Source organism: Mauremys reevesii, linkage group 12 (assembly GCF_016161935.1).
Source record: "Mauremys reevesii isolate NIE-2019 linkage group 12, ASM1616193v1, whole genome shotgun sequence".
Lineage (NCBI taxonomy): Eukaryota > Metazoa > Chordata > Testudines > Geoemydidae > Mauremys > Mauremys reevesii.
The window spans coordinates 41,237,809-41,254,427 of NC_052634.1; the positions used below are offsets into that span (position 1 = coordinate 41,237,809).

Sequence of the window (16,619 nt, forward strand, 5' to 3'; positions counted from 1 at the left end):
GGACGCAGCCGAGAGCAGGTGCGAGCGCCATCCGCTCTGCAGTCTGATGAGGGAGCCCGACGTCCCATTGCCAAGGGCCCCCCCTACCCAGGGGAAGCTCCACGGTGGTTTTGCTGAGCCCAGACTTGTATGAGGAGGAAAGAAATTGGCAGCAAGTCTCAACCACAGCCAGCCTCTGCCCTGCGCCTTGGGGAGGAGTCTGGTGTCTCTGGGCAGAAATCTGGGGGGTTGTGACCCTGCATGCCCCACCCACCCTCTGATCAGAAATTCCAGATACGAAGGGTGATTCCAGAAATGAAGAGTAATTTGGGGGAAAAAATGCATTTATAGCGGCAATTTCCGGAAAACACTGGCCCTAGTCATAACATTAAATACGATAGTCTCAAGATCTATGCCTGTGTTCATCAGATCTGTCCCTCTGCCTTCACATAGTTCACTCTGCTGGGGGGTTCTACCTCTTCCCCCATTCTGTGTCTGTCTAGTCTATTTAGACTGTAAATTCTTCAGGGCCTGGCCCAGCTACTATTCTCTGTTTGTACTTTGCCTAGCACAATGGGGACCCACTGTTAGCTGGCCCTTAGGCACTAAGGTAATGAATATGATTTATAATAAATAACTCTCCTGCCACTTTGAGCCAAGGAAGCTGGCCTTGGGAAGTTACTGCTTAAAAATGAGCTGGGGTTAAAACTATGGACTATTCTTGGTGACAGGTATCCCAGAAATTCCACTGACCTCCCTTGTTTTCTTTGCCTGGTGTAGGGTTTCCAGTTTCCAAACCTGATGTGATCTCGCAGCTGGAACAAGGGGAAGAGCCGTGGGTGCCAGACCTCCAGGGCTCTGAGAAAAAAGTGCTCCTGAGAGCTGCCTGCACAGGTGAGGAATTGGTTAAGCCAGGTCAAAAACTGTCTGTGAATACAGGAAACATTTGAGATGCCCTACAAAGACCTTGTGAGCTCTCTAAGTTCAAGATTGTTCCCTGCAGATGTGAAATCGTTAGGCAGATGTCACTCATGTCTCCCCTCTACCCTGACTCACAACTAGCAGGAGGTCCCTCCCCGATCTCGCGCTCCCCTGAGAATTCTGGTGCAATGAGGACCCAGAACTGATCCCTTCCTCTCTCTTCTCTGGGGAAAGGTTTGGGGATAATCAGCTCCTGTTAGCTTTGATCTCTCCCGCACATATTTTGGTCTGTTCATCCCTTTTCCCATTCCCCACTCTTAGATTTCCTTTATCTCCGGTGCAGGGAGTGACCTGAGTCTGGATTCTCTCTGTCTGCCATCAGGTGTTGGGATGGTGAGTGAGAATGAGGAGAAACCCCAGCAGGAAGATACTGAGCAAATATTACCCCATGGGACGTTATCAGGAAGATCAAAAGGGAATAAGTCCAGGAGTTGTGCACTCCCAGAAAAAGCAAAAGCCTGTGAGAGTCAGCACAGGCCATCGGAAAACTACAGTAGCCACTCAGACCTTCTTACACGTGAGCGAATCAACTTGGAAGAGACACGCTACACATGCCATGAGTGTGGGAAACACTTCAGTCGGCGCTCAAACCTTATCAGACATAGGAAAATCCACAAAGGTGAGAAACCTTATGGATGCCATGAGTGCGGGAAAAGCTTTAGTCTGCACTCATCCGTTATCAGACATAGGAGAATCCACACCGGAGAGAAACCCTACACGTGCTCTGAGTGCGGGAAACGCTTCAATCAGCGCTCAAGCCTTATCAGACATCGGAGAACGCACACGGGTGAGAAACCTTATGCAGGCCTGCACAACTTGTAAAGCGGTGAGGGCCATATTACTCCAAAGAAAACAGCTGAGGGCCAACCCCCGCGGCCTTGCCAAACCCCCCGCTCAGCGCTGCCCAGGGCTCCCCCCCAAAAAAAACACATAACCCCCCCAGCGCCACCTGCCCAGTGGAAACAAACCCTCCTTCCCCAGCACTGCCTTGTCGAAAAAGCTGTGGGCCAAAAAGGAAGGGTTGGGGGGGACTTTATTAAGAATTTTTCAATTAAAGCAAACAATTTTTTAAATTATTTTAATTTTTTTATGACTCATCCCCCCATGAACTAAGGGGAGGGGAAAAGGGGGGCAGTTTGAAGGGATTTTCTGGGGCTATGAACTAAGGGGAGGGGAAAGGGGGGCAGTGTGAAGGGATTGGATGTGACTGTCCAACACACAAACACAGGGGCCGCAGGGAGCCGGGGGGGGAGGTCCCTGGACCAGGGAAGGGGGCAGCAGTCGGGGCAGAGCAGGTTGCACGCACACATGTGCGCGCACACACACACACACCTGCAGCTCAAGCCCAGGCCAGGCGCCCCTCCCCTCGCTCGGCACTTACTGGCTCTGCCTCGTGCCCAGCACTTCCCTCCTCAGTGCCCCCCCCTCCAGGCAGGGGGTGAACCCAGCAGCCCTACCCCGCCTCTTGCCTGCAGGCCGCACAGTCTGGGAATGCAAGAAACATTAGGGATGCCCTACAAAGATCTTGTGAGCTCTCCAAGTTCACGATTGTTCCCTGCAGATGTGGAATCATTATGGCAGAAATCACTCATGGCTTCCCACCTATTCTGACTGACAACTGGCAGCAGGTCCCTCCCCGATCTCGCTTTCCCCTGAGTGTTCTGGTGAGATGCAGACCAAAACTGATCCCTTCCTCTCTCCTCTGGGGAAGGGTGTGGGGAAAATCAGCTCCTGATAGGTTTGATCTCTCCCATACATATTTTGGTTCATCCCTTTGTCCATTCCTCTCTCTGAGATTTCCTTTCTTTCCAGTTCAGGGAGTGACCTATGTCTGGATTCTCTCTGTCTCCCATCAGGTGATGTGATGGGGAGTGAGAATGAGGAGCAGAAACCCCAGCAGGAAGATGCTGAGCAAGGAGAACCACATGGAACGTTATCAGGAAGATCCAAAGGAAACGTTTCTGGGAGTTGTGCACTCCAAAAAATAGCCAGTTCTTGTGAGACTCAAGAGAGGCCAAAGGAAAACTTCAGTAGCCACTCAGACCTTATAACATGCGACAGAATCAACTTGGAAGAGACACGCTACATGTGCCATGAGTGCGGGGAAAGCTTCAATGAGAGCTCAGCCCTTATCACACATCAGAGAATCCATGCAGGGGAGACGCCCCACACATGCGCTGAGTGTGGGAAAAGGTTCAATAGGCGCTCAAAACTTATCAGACATCAGAAAATCCACACTGGCGAGACGCTCCACACATGCGCTGAGTGCGGGAAAAGCTTCAGTGACCGCCCACACCTTATCAGACATCGTAGAACCCACACAGGGGAGACGCCCCACACATGCATCGAGTGTGGGAAAAGCTTTGATCGGCGCTCAAACCTTATCAGACATTGTAGAATCCACACAGGTGAGATGCCCCACACGTGCACTGAGTGTGGGAAAAGCTTCAATAGAAGCTCAAACCTTATCACACACCAGAGAATCCACACAGGGGAGAAGCCCTACGCATGCGCTGAGTGTGGGAGAAGCTTCAATCGGCGCTCACACCTCATTACACATCGCAGAATCCACACGGGAGAGACGCACTACATATGCTCTGAGTGTGGGAAAAGCTTCAGTGACATCTCTGCCCTGATCACCCATCAGAGAATCCACAACGGAGAGATGCCCCACACATGCTCTGAGTGCGGGAAAAGCTTCAGCTGGAGCTCATACCTGATCAGACATCAGAGAATCCACACGGGGGAGAAGCCCTACACGTGCTCTGAGTGTGGGAAAAGCTTCAGCCAGCGCTCTACCCTTAATGCACATCAGAGAATCCACACCCGAGCGACGCGCTACCCATGCCCTGAGTGCGGGAAAAGCTTCAGTCGGAGCTCAGACCTTATCAGACATCAGAGAATTCACACAAGAGAAACGCCCTACACATCAGGCCTGCACAACTCATAAAGCAGCGAGGGCCATATTGCTCCAAAGAAAACAGCTGAGGGCTGAAACCACCCAGCCCCGCAGAAACACCCCGCCCAATGTCACCTGGCCCTGCAGAAACACTCCCCCCTAGCACTGCCCAGCCCCACGGAAACAAACCCTCCTTCCCTAGCGCTGACCCGCTGAAACAGCTGTGAGCCGAAAAAGAAGGTTGGGGGTGTGTGTGATACTTTATTAAGAAATTTTCAATTAAAGCAAACAATTTTTAAAATTATTTAAATTTTTTTATGAATTATGTAAAAATGAAAACACCTGTTTCGTTGAAAGAAAACATTTGTACTTCTCATAATTCCCTTGCAAATTTAATGAGAGATAGTACATCTCTTTTCGGCAACAAGCTTGTCGTATTTGGGGGTCATATTTGAAGTGGATATTTTCATAATGTTTTCCAAATGGTCGTCAGTCAGAGAAGAACGTTGCTTGTTTTTATTCATGTTCATGATGGAAAATGTTTGTTCACATATGTAAGTGCTTCCAAAAATGCTGAACGTTTTCAGTGCAACTTCGATAAGATTCTTGTATTTTTCATTGTCCAGACTTTTGTAGAAGTCCCGCAGGTTGCTTTCTCTGTGCTTATTTCGGTAAACTGCCGAACATGGAAATTCAGTAACCTCCAACTGCAAATCTAGTGGCACTTCCTCTGGATCCACAGAAAAGGGATCTTCAATCAGCTTCAACTGGGCGTCTTCTTTAGACAAAGTAAGTCTTCTGTCAGATTCTTCAATCAAAAGATTAATGTGCTTTGCATATTTTTCTCCTAATTCGGCAGGTTTGTGCTGAGGGATATGTTGTTCACAAGTGACACATTTCACCTTTTGACAGCTGACTTCTGAAAAATTTCAGTTTCATTTTGAAAGCTATCACTGCTGCGCACATTTGAAATAGAAGTTGATTTTTTCCCTGAAGGTGAATGTTGAGATCATTCAGGTGGCTGTAATATCACAAAAGAAAAAGAGATCTTGATTCCAGGACTCATTTTCAAGCTCTGGGAATTTTACTGGCCCATTTTCTAGGAATTTTGCTACCTCCTCTTTCAAAGCAATGAAACGGCGGAGCACTTTTCCTCGACTCAACCACCTCACTTCCGTATGGTAGATCAAGTCGCTGCACTCGGCGTCTACCCCTTCAAGAAAGGCTCTAAATGTCCTATGTTTTTAGTCCTCTAGAACGGATGTAGTTTAACATGGAAACTACCACTGACATGACATGCTCAGATTTTAAGACTTTGCTACACAAAACCTGCTGATGTAAATGCAGTGATGTTTGGTTATTTGTCTCCCAATAAATTCTTCAAGAATAACAACTGCACCAACACTTTTTCTACACATAGCTGGAGCACCCTCAGTACAAATGGCCACCAAGCTTGTGAAATCTAATCCCGACTTATCATTCATGGACTTTATCACTTCACTGGAGATTTCTTTTCCGGTTGTGCGACCCGTCATGGAGCACATGCCAGCAAGTTCTTCAGAAATTGCAAAGTTATTATCAATACCTCTAATAAAAATAAGAAGTTGGGCGGTGTCTTTTAAATCGGTGCTTTCCTCCATAGCTAGGGAGTAAAAGCAGAATTCACTGACTCTCTGCTTTAACTGATCACTTAGATTGGTAGAAATGTCAGCTATTCTTCTCTGTACAGTCATGCGTGATAGACTGACATTCTCAAATATTCCCCTCTTTTCTGGACATAACTCAGATACAGCAATCAAGATACACTTTTTTAAAAACTTGCCTTCTGTGAAGCATTTCCCAGGAGCAGCAATTTCCTTAGAAATTTGAAAGCTTACTTTAGTAACCGTATCATTCTCAGTATGTACGTATTTATTCGTCCATTCAGTGTTGAAAACGCTGTGCTCTGATTCTCTTTTTCTTTTCACTCATGGTAGTCATTACGAAACTCAAGATTTTGCTGAATAAATTCACGCACAAGGGAAACACTCACAGTCACACACAAAGAAGAGATCTCTCACGGTGCATGGCCCACTAGCAAGGCACTGATGGTATGTGGAAGCCTGTAGAGGGGGAAAGAAACAGCGCGCACAGGGTGACCAGATCACAGAGGTAAAATAGGACCCACCCACCCACCCCCCCCGCTCGGCCCCACCCTAACACCCCTCTTCACCCCCGAGGCCCCCGCTGCCTTGCTGCGTCCCTCCTAGTCAGTCCCCCACCCACCACTCACCTCTTTTCACCTCTTTCCTCCCCTGCCCGAAACCCCCCTGCCCGCCCCGAGAAACCCGGCTGCCGCACGGCGCGCCGCGTTGCCCATCCGCCCGCCTCCGACGCGCCGCTCACCCCGACTCGCCCCCCCCCGAAGTATAAAGCCTCATTCAAAGACCCAGGGATCACTATATTACTGCACACCGCAGTCAATCAATGCAGTTGTAGATAAATCTCTGCATTATGCATTTTTGTATAACTTGTATATCACTTTATATTGAACCTTGGTAGTATGTTATAGTGGGCCCCTAAGGTAGTATAATTAAGGTAAAAGAAAAATGTCTTTTTGCTAGAAGTAGAATAAGATCTTCCCCCCACTTGGTAATCAATTGCCCTATTGAATGAATGAGGTGTGACTGAGGAAGGTGTGGAAGGCAGCACCTCCAGACAGCTGCAACCCTTGGAGAGGGGCTGGGAGCCAGACCAAGGATTCATATTACAAATAAGGCACAAATAGTCAACAGTGAGGATGATTCACCACAGGAACAAGCTACCAAGGAAATTGGTGGATTTGCCATTTCCTGATGTCATTTAATGAAGACTAGATGCCTTTCTGGAATGTTTGCCCCAAAAGTAGCTCTTGTGTCATACAGGAGGCCTGTGATATGCAGGGGGTCAGATTAGATGCTCTAATGGTCTCTTCTGGCCATAAAGTCGACTAATTTCTGAAAAACTGAGTGTAGCACTGGGAGCAGCGTCTGATGTTTTCCTGTCTAGCTGGCTTGCTGCCTAGAACGAACGCTCCTTGAGTGGGGTGATCCACAGGGAGTAGCTCAAACCTCCAAAGTACCTGGCCAGGGGCAGGACATTAGCACAGCAAGGGAGGGGTGTGGCAGTGACATGTTATTTTCCCTGCCCCAAAGCAGACAGACCAATGGAGAAATGCCATTGAGTCCAGGCTAATACTCCACTGCCATTTTACATTTTTCGCTTGCTAAACTCCCTCCCACCCTTGAGGGCTCCCAGAGCCCAATATTGAGCTTGAGCTGAGATGTCTACACTGCAAATTTACCACGCCACGGCACTAGCCTGGGAGCCTGAGCTGGCACGGGACAGCCGTGGGTGTTTCATCGCAGTGTGGACATAGCCTAGCAGTATGTCTACACTGCCATTAACACACCCAAGTCACTATTCTCAAACCCTGGGTCAGTTGATTCAGGCTTGTGGGGCGTGTGCTGCAGGGTTATAAAATTACAGTGTAGACACTTGGGCTTCAGCCCAGCCTCCGAGACCCCACGAGGGGTGAGGGTCTCTAAGCCTGGGCTCCAGTCTGAGCCCCAGGAGCCCAAATCAGATCATCCAGGCCAGCCGGGCCACAGGGATTTTGTCACAGTATAGATGCCCTCTCAGGGTATGTCTACACTGCAATGTAAGCCCAGGGTTAGTAGAAGTCATGTCAGCAGCCCCAACACATAAACATAAACCACGAGGGAAAGACCCACCCCCCAGATAAGCTGGGCAGTGTCCTTCTCCCTACGGTTCGTAAGTCCAGCAACCAAAAGTCCTTTAACATGAGCCCCCCACCCCATCCTGCACCCCACTCACAGCTGTTGTCCTTAGTCAGTGCAAGCCCAGAGGTGCCTCTGTAGAGTTCACCTGCCATCCTGGGTGGAAAAGGGGGAAAATAAGAAGGCCCTGTACTCACTATGCTGTCTAGGGACTCACTCATCCCTCCACAGCCACCCTGTCCTAACGTTGGTCTAACACCTACATTTTAGTATTGGGACCCAAGACCCAGCCCACTTGGCTTTGGATCCCCTGTCCCCTGCCTAGCAAGTGCTATTGAATTGAGGGTGAATCCCTCAATCAGGGTCTGCCAAGCACAGTTCTGCTGCCCTCGATTCACTCAGCAAGGATAACAACCCTTTATTTCTCCTGCCCCTGTAACATGGAGACTGGGAATCCTACACCAGGCAAAAGTGATCATTTCAGCAAGCAACCCAACATATTTCCAACATACTGTAAAATCCACATGCAGACTAATACATCTCAGCTTGCAAGAAAATCTTCCTGAGGGGGTCTGAAGCACCTGCTGCTGGAGGGAAGGAGGGAGCTGTGGGTTGGGATTGAGGGGCACCAGGAATAGGAGGGGGCTGTGGGTTGAGATTGAGGGGCACTGGAGGGTCACAAACATTGTTGCGGGTGGTTCAGGGTATATGTCGTTCCCACCACCACCACCCCGTGAAAGCAAAGGGAAAAAAATCATTTCTCGCCTTTTTTCAATGTCACCATATGTCTACTGGATGCTGCTGGCAGATGCTACACAGCAGCATCCCTGTTCCTTCCCTTCCCTTCCAGATGGCAGACGGTACAGTAGGACTGGTATCCGTCATCGTCGTCCCATGAGTGCTCCTGGCTGGCCTTGGTGAGGTCGGCCGGGGGTGCCTGGGCAAAAATGGGAATGACTCCCAGGTCATTCTCTTCTTTAAGCTTTGTCTAATGGAGATTCAGTCCTGCCTGGAATATCACAGCAGCTGGAGGCTGCCCTCCCCTCCCTCCTTTGAGCTCTACTTGCAGAGGCAATAAAGTCAGTGTTGTTTCAAATTCCTGCATTCTTTATTACTTCATCACACAAATGGGGGATAACTGCCACAGTAGCCCAGGAGGGGTGGGGGAGGAGGGAAGCAATGGGTGGGGTTGTTGCAGGGGCACCCCCTAGAATGGCATGCAGCTCATCATTTCTGCGGGATGTCTGGGGCTCTGACCTGGAGAGGGCATTTGCCTCTCTGCTTCTTTAGTAGGCTTGCCCAATAGTCCAGACAGGACTGACTTTCCCTTTAGACAAAACTTAAAGAAGAGAATGACCTGGGGAGTCATTCCCATTTTTGTCCATGCACCCCCGGCCGACCTCACCAAGGCCGGCCAGGAGCACCAATGACAGCAGCAGATGGTACAGTATAACTGGTAATTGTCATTGTCAGCTTGCAAAGCAGCAGACGGTATGGTATGGCTGGTAACCATCTTTGCTAAGTTGCAAAAGGCAAGGGGATGCTGCTGTGTAGCGCTGCAGTACCGCGTCTGTTAGCACCAACCAGTAGAGATACAGTGACAGTGAAAAAGGCTGAACGGGCTCCATGGTTGCCGTGCTATGGCGTCTGCCCAGGCAATCCAGGGAAAAGGGCACGAAATGATTGTCTGCCGTTGCTTTCACGGAGGGAAGATTGAGTGATGACATTTACCCAGAATCACCCACGACACTGTTTTTGCCCCATCAGGCGTTGGGATCTCAACCCAGAATTCCAATGGGCGGGAGAGACTGTGGAAACTATGGGATAGCTACGGGATAGCTACCCACAGTGCAACGCTCCAGAAATCGATGCTAGCCTCGGCACATGGACGCACACCGCCGAATTAATGTGCTTAGTGGGGCCACGTGCACTCGACTTTATACAATCTGTTTCCAAAAACTGGTTTCTCTAAAATCAGAATAATCCCATAGTGTAGACATACCCTGTGGTTAACAACTTTGGTGGCTAATTGAAAGGCTGATGGTTCAAACCCAGGTGAAGATGGAGGTGGTTTTTTTTTAGTGATGAGAATCCAGTACATTTTAACAGGCAGAAAATCTCCTCAAGTCTGCGCTAGCCTCATTGGGCAAGCATAAGTAGCACTTTTGCCTAATGCATTGGTGGTATAGTGGTGCGCATAGCTGCTTTCTAAGCAGTTGATCAGGGTTTGATTCCTTCCCAATGCAGTGATGTGATGTTTTCTCCCCTGGGAATTGGTTTAGTTTCAGTCACATTGTATCAGTTTATTAATGGAATGAGAGAATCAATGTCCTACAGGTCATTCAACACACAATGGAGGAAGAAAGGGGCGGGACTATACAATGAGCTGTTGGAGTTACCCTGGTATTACAATGTTTGGTTTATTTTTTTAAAAAACTTCCTTTACTTCCCTCTCCATTTTAGAGCCTTTAAGTTCAGAAGGGACCAGTGTGATCATCTAGTCCAGCCTGCTGCACCTTGCAGGCCAAAAGACCCCACCCACCCATTCCTGTAATAGACCCAGGAGGGGAGGCAGCTCTGTGCACTGCCCCTACCCCATGCAGCACATGGAGGCCCTCTGCTCCCCTCCCCCCATGGGTGTGCAAAGATATGCCAGCAGCACTAAGGTGGCTCCCTGCGCACTCTGCCTCCGTCCATCTGTGCTGCTTCCAGAAGTGGTTGGCATATTGATAGTTAAGCTCAAAAGAAGTGGGGCGGGGTGTCACACTCACACTCCCAGGACACGGCACTGGAGATGTCAGGATTCTGCAAGGTAAGTGTACCACAGTGCTGTGATGGATGGTGCGATGAAGGTAAGTCTTCCTGAGGCACAATGAAATACAACGCAGAGAACCACTGGCCAGGCGGTCCGGGCTAAGGTCATTCACTGGTGGTACAAGCTTGTGAGTGCTCTCCTGAGCACAGGGCCCCTTCTCCTTTTAAGAGCCTGCACCTCATGGCCTGCGACTAGAGATGACTTGGCTGCATCTGGTTGGTCACACTCCACCTTGGGCAGTGTCCATGCTCTGGGTGTGTGAGCGCTGCCTAATTAGAGTCCCAGACACCTTGTCTACCTGGGAGCTCTTCTGCTCTTCAACCAGCCCATTCATCCCACAAGCATTCCAGGAGGGCGGGGAGGGGGAAAGCCACTTCACAGGCATTCAGAGAAGGAGAGGAGACAAAAGTGGGAGCAGGGGAAGTATAACAGACCTTTTGAGCATAGAAATCACTGCTGCTCCTACAACAGCAGGGACAATTAAGCCCTCATGTTTCTGCCTGGTTTCGAACCAGGGCCCTTTTGCATGTTAGGCAAACGTGATAACCACTACACTACAGAAACTCTGTTGCAAGGTTCTTCCCCTCCCTTCATAAGAACATAAGAATGGCCATATTGGGTCAGACCAAAGGTCCATCCAACCCTGCAGTGCCGCTGACTTGAAGGTATACATTGTCCCTGTCATAAACAGTTAAGGGTTAAGGTTTGTTTTCTACCTGTAAAGGGTTAACAAGCAGTACCTGTGGACACCTGACCAGAGGACCAATCAGGGACAAGATATTTTCAAATCCCTGTGGAGGGAAGTTTTTTTCTTTTTTTTGTTTTTGTTTTTTAGAGAGTCTCTCTTGGGAGTTGAGGGAGTCCAGACATCTTAATCAAGTCCTCCCAGGTTTCTGCAATAAATTCTTCTATTCAAGCTAGTGAGTATTAGCAAGGAACTAGTATTCTTATACTTTTATTTCTGTATTTGCAATTCTGTGTTTTGCTATAGAATTTCTTTAATTCTGTACTGTTATCGCTTTTACTGAGAAAGAAAGGAGGGGGAATTCTCTCCAGAGATTGATAAGTTTAGACCCTGTATATTGTTCCATCTTGGTTACAGAGACAGTGACTTTCTTTTATTCTTTAATAAATCTTTTCTGTAAAGGACTTGGTTGATCTTTCCTTGGGTGGATTCTCAGGGAAAGGAGAGGAGGGAGGTATCCCTCTATCGTTGGATTCCGGTATCTCTCCTAGGAAAAGGGAGGGGGAAGGAAGCAGGGGGGAATGGTTTACTTCTCCTAGGTGTAAGAACTCCATGGATTTGGGGCTCTTGGGATCCCCAAGGATTTGGGGGAAGGACTGTGTCCCAATACACGTACCTTATTGGGTGGTGGCAGCTTTTACCAGATCTAAACTAGGATTTTTAGTTTAGAGGGAAACCAATGCGGTCCCCATTTTGGAACCCAACAGCTCTAAGTGGGGGTGAGACCTATGACAGTCCCCAAATCTGAAATAGTTATGGGTAAGGACAAAGTCACAAAGTTCAGCCACCAGGTTTGCCATGACATTATCGGGGATACTGTTCCTGACGGCTTGTAGTCCATCTTTGTGTAGAACGTTGGTGTAGAGGGCTTCCACCTCCATAGTGGCCAGGATGGTGTTTTCTGGAAGATCACCAATGGATTGTAGTTTCCTCAGGAAGTCAGTGACATCTCGAAGATAGCTGGGAGTGCTGGTAGCATAGGGCCTGAGGAAGGAGTCTACACAGCCAGACAATCCTGCTGTCAGGGTGCCATTGCCTGAAATGATGGGGCATCCAGGATTTCCAGGTTTATGGATCTTGGATAGCAGATAGAATACCCCTGCTGCTTCTCTGTCTGGGATGTTTTTGTCAGCCCTGGCACACAAAAAGGGCATCGTTGCGAGCGCCCACGAAGGCGAGAAGAATTTTTGCCTGCCTTGCTCAGCTTGACTTGCTTCCTCACCCTATTCTTGCCTTAGATCCTGGGTCGCCTGGTGGCTGAAGATGGTCCATTGTCTCAAGCGGTGCCAGAGCCTGACACAGTGCCCCAGGAAGCCTTTGCTCTGCACATGCCAGTCGTGCACATTTGCAAATACTTTAAAGCTCCTGTTACTAAGTTCTGGGGACAGTTGCTCACCATCAGAGGAGGCTCCCTAAAATTGGCCCGTCTCACCCAGTGGTACATTGACCTCTGTTCAAATTGAGCCAAAGGGGGAGGGCCTTGCTGCTATGGCCACCGCTGCTGTGAGGGTGGCCACTGTTGCGGATGAAGCCATCCTGGAAGCACCTTCCACCTAGCCACCCACTGAAAATCCTGTAGGGTGTAAGGTGGGAGTAGAAGAACACTGGGGGGGGGGCTCCTCTTTCCCCCTCCATCGGCCATCCCATACCCGGTGCTGCACCCAGTGGGGTAAAAAAATTATGGCCATATCAAAAAAGTCAGTTGCGTTCTTTGTGGTTGCCCCACCATTCCCCTCAGGCCTGACCTGCCCTCCAGCTCAGCCACCACTGAAAATTGAAGCACAAAACAGTAGAACCGTACAAGGCTTCAAAGCCCACCAGGCCCAACCCCCCTTCTAACACGGCAGAAAAGCCGCACTTCTGCTGACTAGGTAGGGACGTCCTATTGCCCCACAAGAAGTGGAAGGCCATCGTGTTTGGTCTCAGCAGCACTCGTGGATCAGAGGGAAATACCTGGCTGAGGAAATTCCCCACAGATGGGTCTTGAGCATCACAACCTTGTAGGTAATGACAAGGTCCACTTACGCCACCGGCTGAGCCACTCCTCACAGGCCAGCAACCATTTCTCCCAGTTCGCGTTCCCCACCTTGTCCCCAACCGAACGCTAGAAGGCCCAGCCATCAACCTGCCCACTCTTGCAGCCCTCCTCTTCCGCCCTGACTGATGGGGGGAGTATTGAGCCTCCCTCCCTTAGGCCCTTCAGCATCCCTGGGGAACACCAACGCCGCCCAAGTGACTTTGGGCCAGTAGGTCAACCAATAGGGCTGCCTCCTAGGCCAGGCTGCAGCCCAGCTTCAGGACTCAGAGGAAATGGAGCTCGCATCCCTACCTACAGGACTCCAGGCACGGCCAGGCTTCTGGATCAAACGTCCCCTCTTGTGCTCAAGTCACAACAGCTAGTGGGCAAAAGACAGGCTTTCATGGCCTTTGAGAGAGCAAGATAGAGCCTTGGAAGACCCAGCAGGGTTTGTGGCACAGGAATTGTCCTCAGATCCCACCGAGACTTCAGCTCAGATTGCAGGATTCAAAGTCCCGAGTGCTGCCCTTACACCATGGGACCAATAGGGAACCCCCAGACCTCTGCTGAGCTCTGGTGTGGATGACCCTGTGCGGGCAGCCCTGCATTTGCTCACCAAGTTGTCATGCAGCAGTTTGCTGCAGCTCCAAGAGGCCTTTCTTAATCCAGACTGAGAGGCCACTGGGCATGTGAGGAAGTTGCCCCTTTAGTCCCAGGCAGTACATGGCCCTTCCAAGGAAAGGCCAAGTCCTGGGGAAAAAAGGTGATGTCAAATATCACCCTAGGAAGATGCCTTCTTCCATTTCAAGGGGAATGGTTTTCTTTTCACCTGACCAGGGACTTGAACCCTGGACCCTCAGATTAAAAGTCTGATGCTCTACCAACTGAGCTAGCCAGGCTTGCATGTGAAATAAACAAATTTAATGCACAAGAGAAACTAGTCATGAAAATGAGGGCAGGAAACAATACAGAAAACCTGCTACTCTCGCTCTCTTAGCAGTCCTAGCCCCAGACGGCTCCTCCATCCGGCGCCCTGAGGCCTTATTTTTTTTTAGTTAAATATCAAATCCAGGAGAAAACACAGTTATACAAAGCAAAACGAAATCACAAACAGAAATGTCATTGGAAATACAAAAATAAAAAAGGAAAATGCAATCCCCATCACTTTATCATGTCTGGGCCATTCCTGTATCGAGAGCACCCGCGAAGGTCCCTGTGTGCTTACGAGAAACCTGGAGGAACTCATAACGCAGCCTGAACATGCAACTCAACTGCTCCCAAGTGCCGCAGTAAAACCCTTTCCCTGCTGTGATGTTGAACTCCATAGGATTTTATGAAAATATGCTAATGAGTGTGAATATAAAGTGACTGGACTATGCTTCATGCAAAAGGTCTCTTGTAAGGTATCATTACAAAGCTTATAATCTACTGTGTGTGTTCATCCTATTTGTATGAACCGATCATTCCTGTATCTGAAACTAGAAATATGAACTATAACTCTGAGGTCCTGTTGTAATGATGCAAAGTGTGGGCCATTAATAGTGGTTTGGACTCTTGATGGCTCCCATTAACCAGGACAATTGACTGGAGATGGCTCTGTCCTGCACCATCTGTGAGTCAGGCCAGGAAGAATGAAGGCTTGGGGGGGGGGGGGGAGTGTCTCACAGGACATGTGACCATGTCACCTGGTACAGGAATCCATCTTAAACCTGGGGCTTTTCCCCAGGAGAGAGACAAAAGATTCCTGCCTTGTACCAAAGCTGTATAAGGGGGTGGAACAGAACAAACATGGCTGCAGTCATGAGACATCCCCCAGCTACCACCTGAGCTGGAACAAATGCTATGCCAGGTGAAAAGATTGGGCCCAGACAAGAAATAAGTCTAGTCTGCAAAAGAGGCTTATTGGAAGAGCTCTAAGGGTGAGATTTGATCTGTATTGAGTTTCATACTGTATTAGGCTTGGACTTGCATGTTTTTGTTTTATTTTGCTCTGTGAAGAATACAAGCTCCATAAAGAAGGAAAAGATAATGCCTTAGAAAAGTCTGTGTGTGTGTGTGTGTGTGAGATGGGTGGGAGGGTGTCTAGAAACCACTCTCCTCTAGTTTCCTTTCTCTGATTTCCAGTAAAAAATCTGAAGCAGGGAGCAAAATCTGTTGCCTTCTCTGAGGCTTGAACTCAGGACTTTCAGATTATGAGACTGACACGCTACCAACTGCGCTAAGAAGGCTTGGGAAAGTTTTAGGCTCAGTGTATATAGGACCCTCCTACAGCAGTGACTGGGGCAGGGAAGGAGCCAGGGATGTGCTGGAAGAAGCAGGGAGCTCTGGTGACCAGAGACTTTTCCTGGCAGCTTTCACAGCAGCAAAAAAGTCACTTCATGCTGCCAGTGGACAATCTACTGGAACTAATGGCAGCACAGGGGCGATGTTTCCAAGCTGTGCACCTACTTCCACATTTTAGAACTTACTCTCCTTTTCCTAGTAGGGCACTTTCCATGTGAATTAAGCAAAGCAAGTTGGGGAAACTACACAAGGAATAGAAACCAGTATTCCAGATAAGGGTTGAATTCATAACCCCAGCAGTATCCCCACTCTGCACTAACCAGTTGCAGCACTGCAGGTACTTCTTAGCCAAAGCTGGGAAGCAGGCAGTTATCAGTCTCTGTGGGTTACACCTTTGCCTGGCGATTGAAAGGCTGATGCACCAAACCTAACTTAAGATGCGGCGCTTTTCAGCCATGAGACTCTAGTACATTTTAACAGGAAGAAAATCTCCTCCATTCTGGTTGAGCCCCCTTTGACTCCTTCTGCCGGTCTTCTCCATCCTCCCAGTCTCTTTCCTTCCCCACTGGGGCTGTGCAGAGAGGAGCCTCAGTCAGTCTCTGTCACAGAGAGTCTGTATCCCATAAAGGGAGGGAGGGAGGGGTCGCTCCAAAACATTGATAGTGGGGAGGGGTGGGCATGGTTAGGAAGAGAAAGGATGGAGAACTAACAGTGGGACCTAGAGACATTCCCCGAGATTGGGGAGATTTCCCTGCTGCCCCCCATCAGCCAGCTGTGGGAAGAACAACTTGGGATTGCTTCGGGAAGCCACCTTTAAAAACATAAGTGTAACATGCTAGTTACATTTTAATAAGACCAAAGCCTCCTCAAACCCAGGGTTAAAATCACTGGAATGATTTTCCCTTGATATTTTACCAGCCGCAGACACAAAGCGAGTCAAATTACAGTTTCCGTTTGGAGTCAGTGCACACACAAGAATCCGGAGGCTTTTAATTCCTTAGGTTCTTCTGCCATTTCATTTCTGTCCTGTTTCAAGATTTATCGTTGTGCAAAGCAATGTTAGGCCCTTGGGAGTGTCTCCCCTGGTCCCGCCTGCTGCCCCGGTCAAGTTAAAAGAGCCCGAGGACCCCTGCCACCACCCC

General features: G+C 49.1%; 3 non-coding genes and 1 pseudogene across 3 annotated transcripts; 1 reads left to right on the top strand and 3 right to left on the bottom strand.

Annotated features, from left to right (window-relative positions):
- Positions 1-1,548: 1,548 nt before the first annotated feature.
- The window catches only part of LOC120375815, a 451,158-nt pseudogene continuing 436,087 nt past the window's right edge, over positions 1,549-16,619 (top strand).
- On the bottom strand, positions 10,924-10,996 carry TRNAV-AAC. Its single transcript has one exon. It is a non-coding gene; the product is annotated as a tRNA-Val (tRNA).
- Positions 14,021-14,093, bottom strand: TRNAK-UUU. The gene has a single exon. It is a non-coding gene; the product is annotated as a tRNA-Lys (tRNA).
- On the bottom strand, positions 15,350-15,422 carry TRNAM-CAU. Its single transcript has one exon. It is a non-coding gene; the product is annotated as a tRNA-Met (tRNA).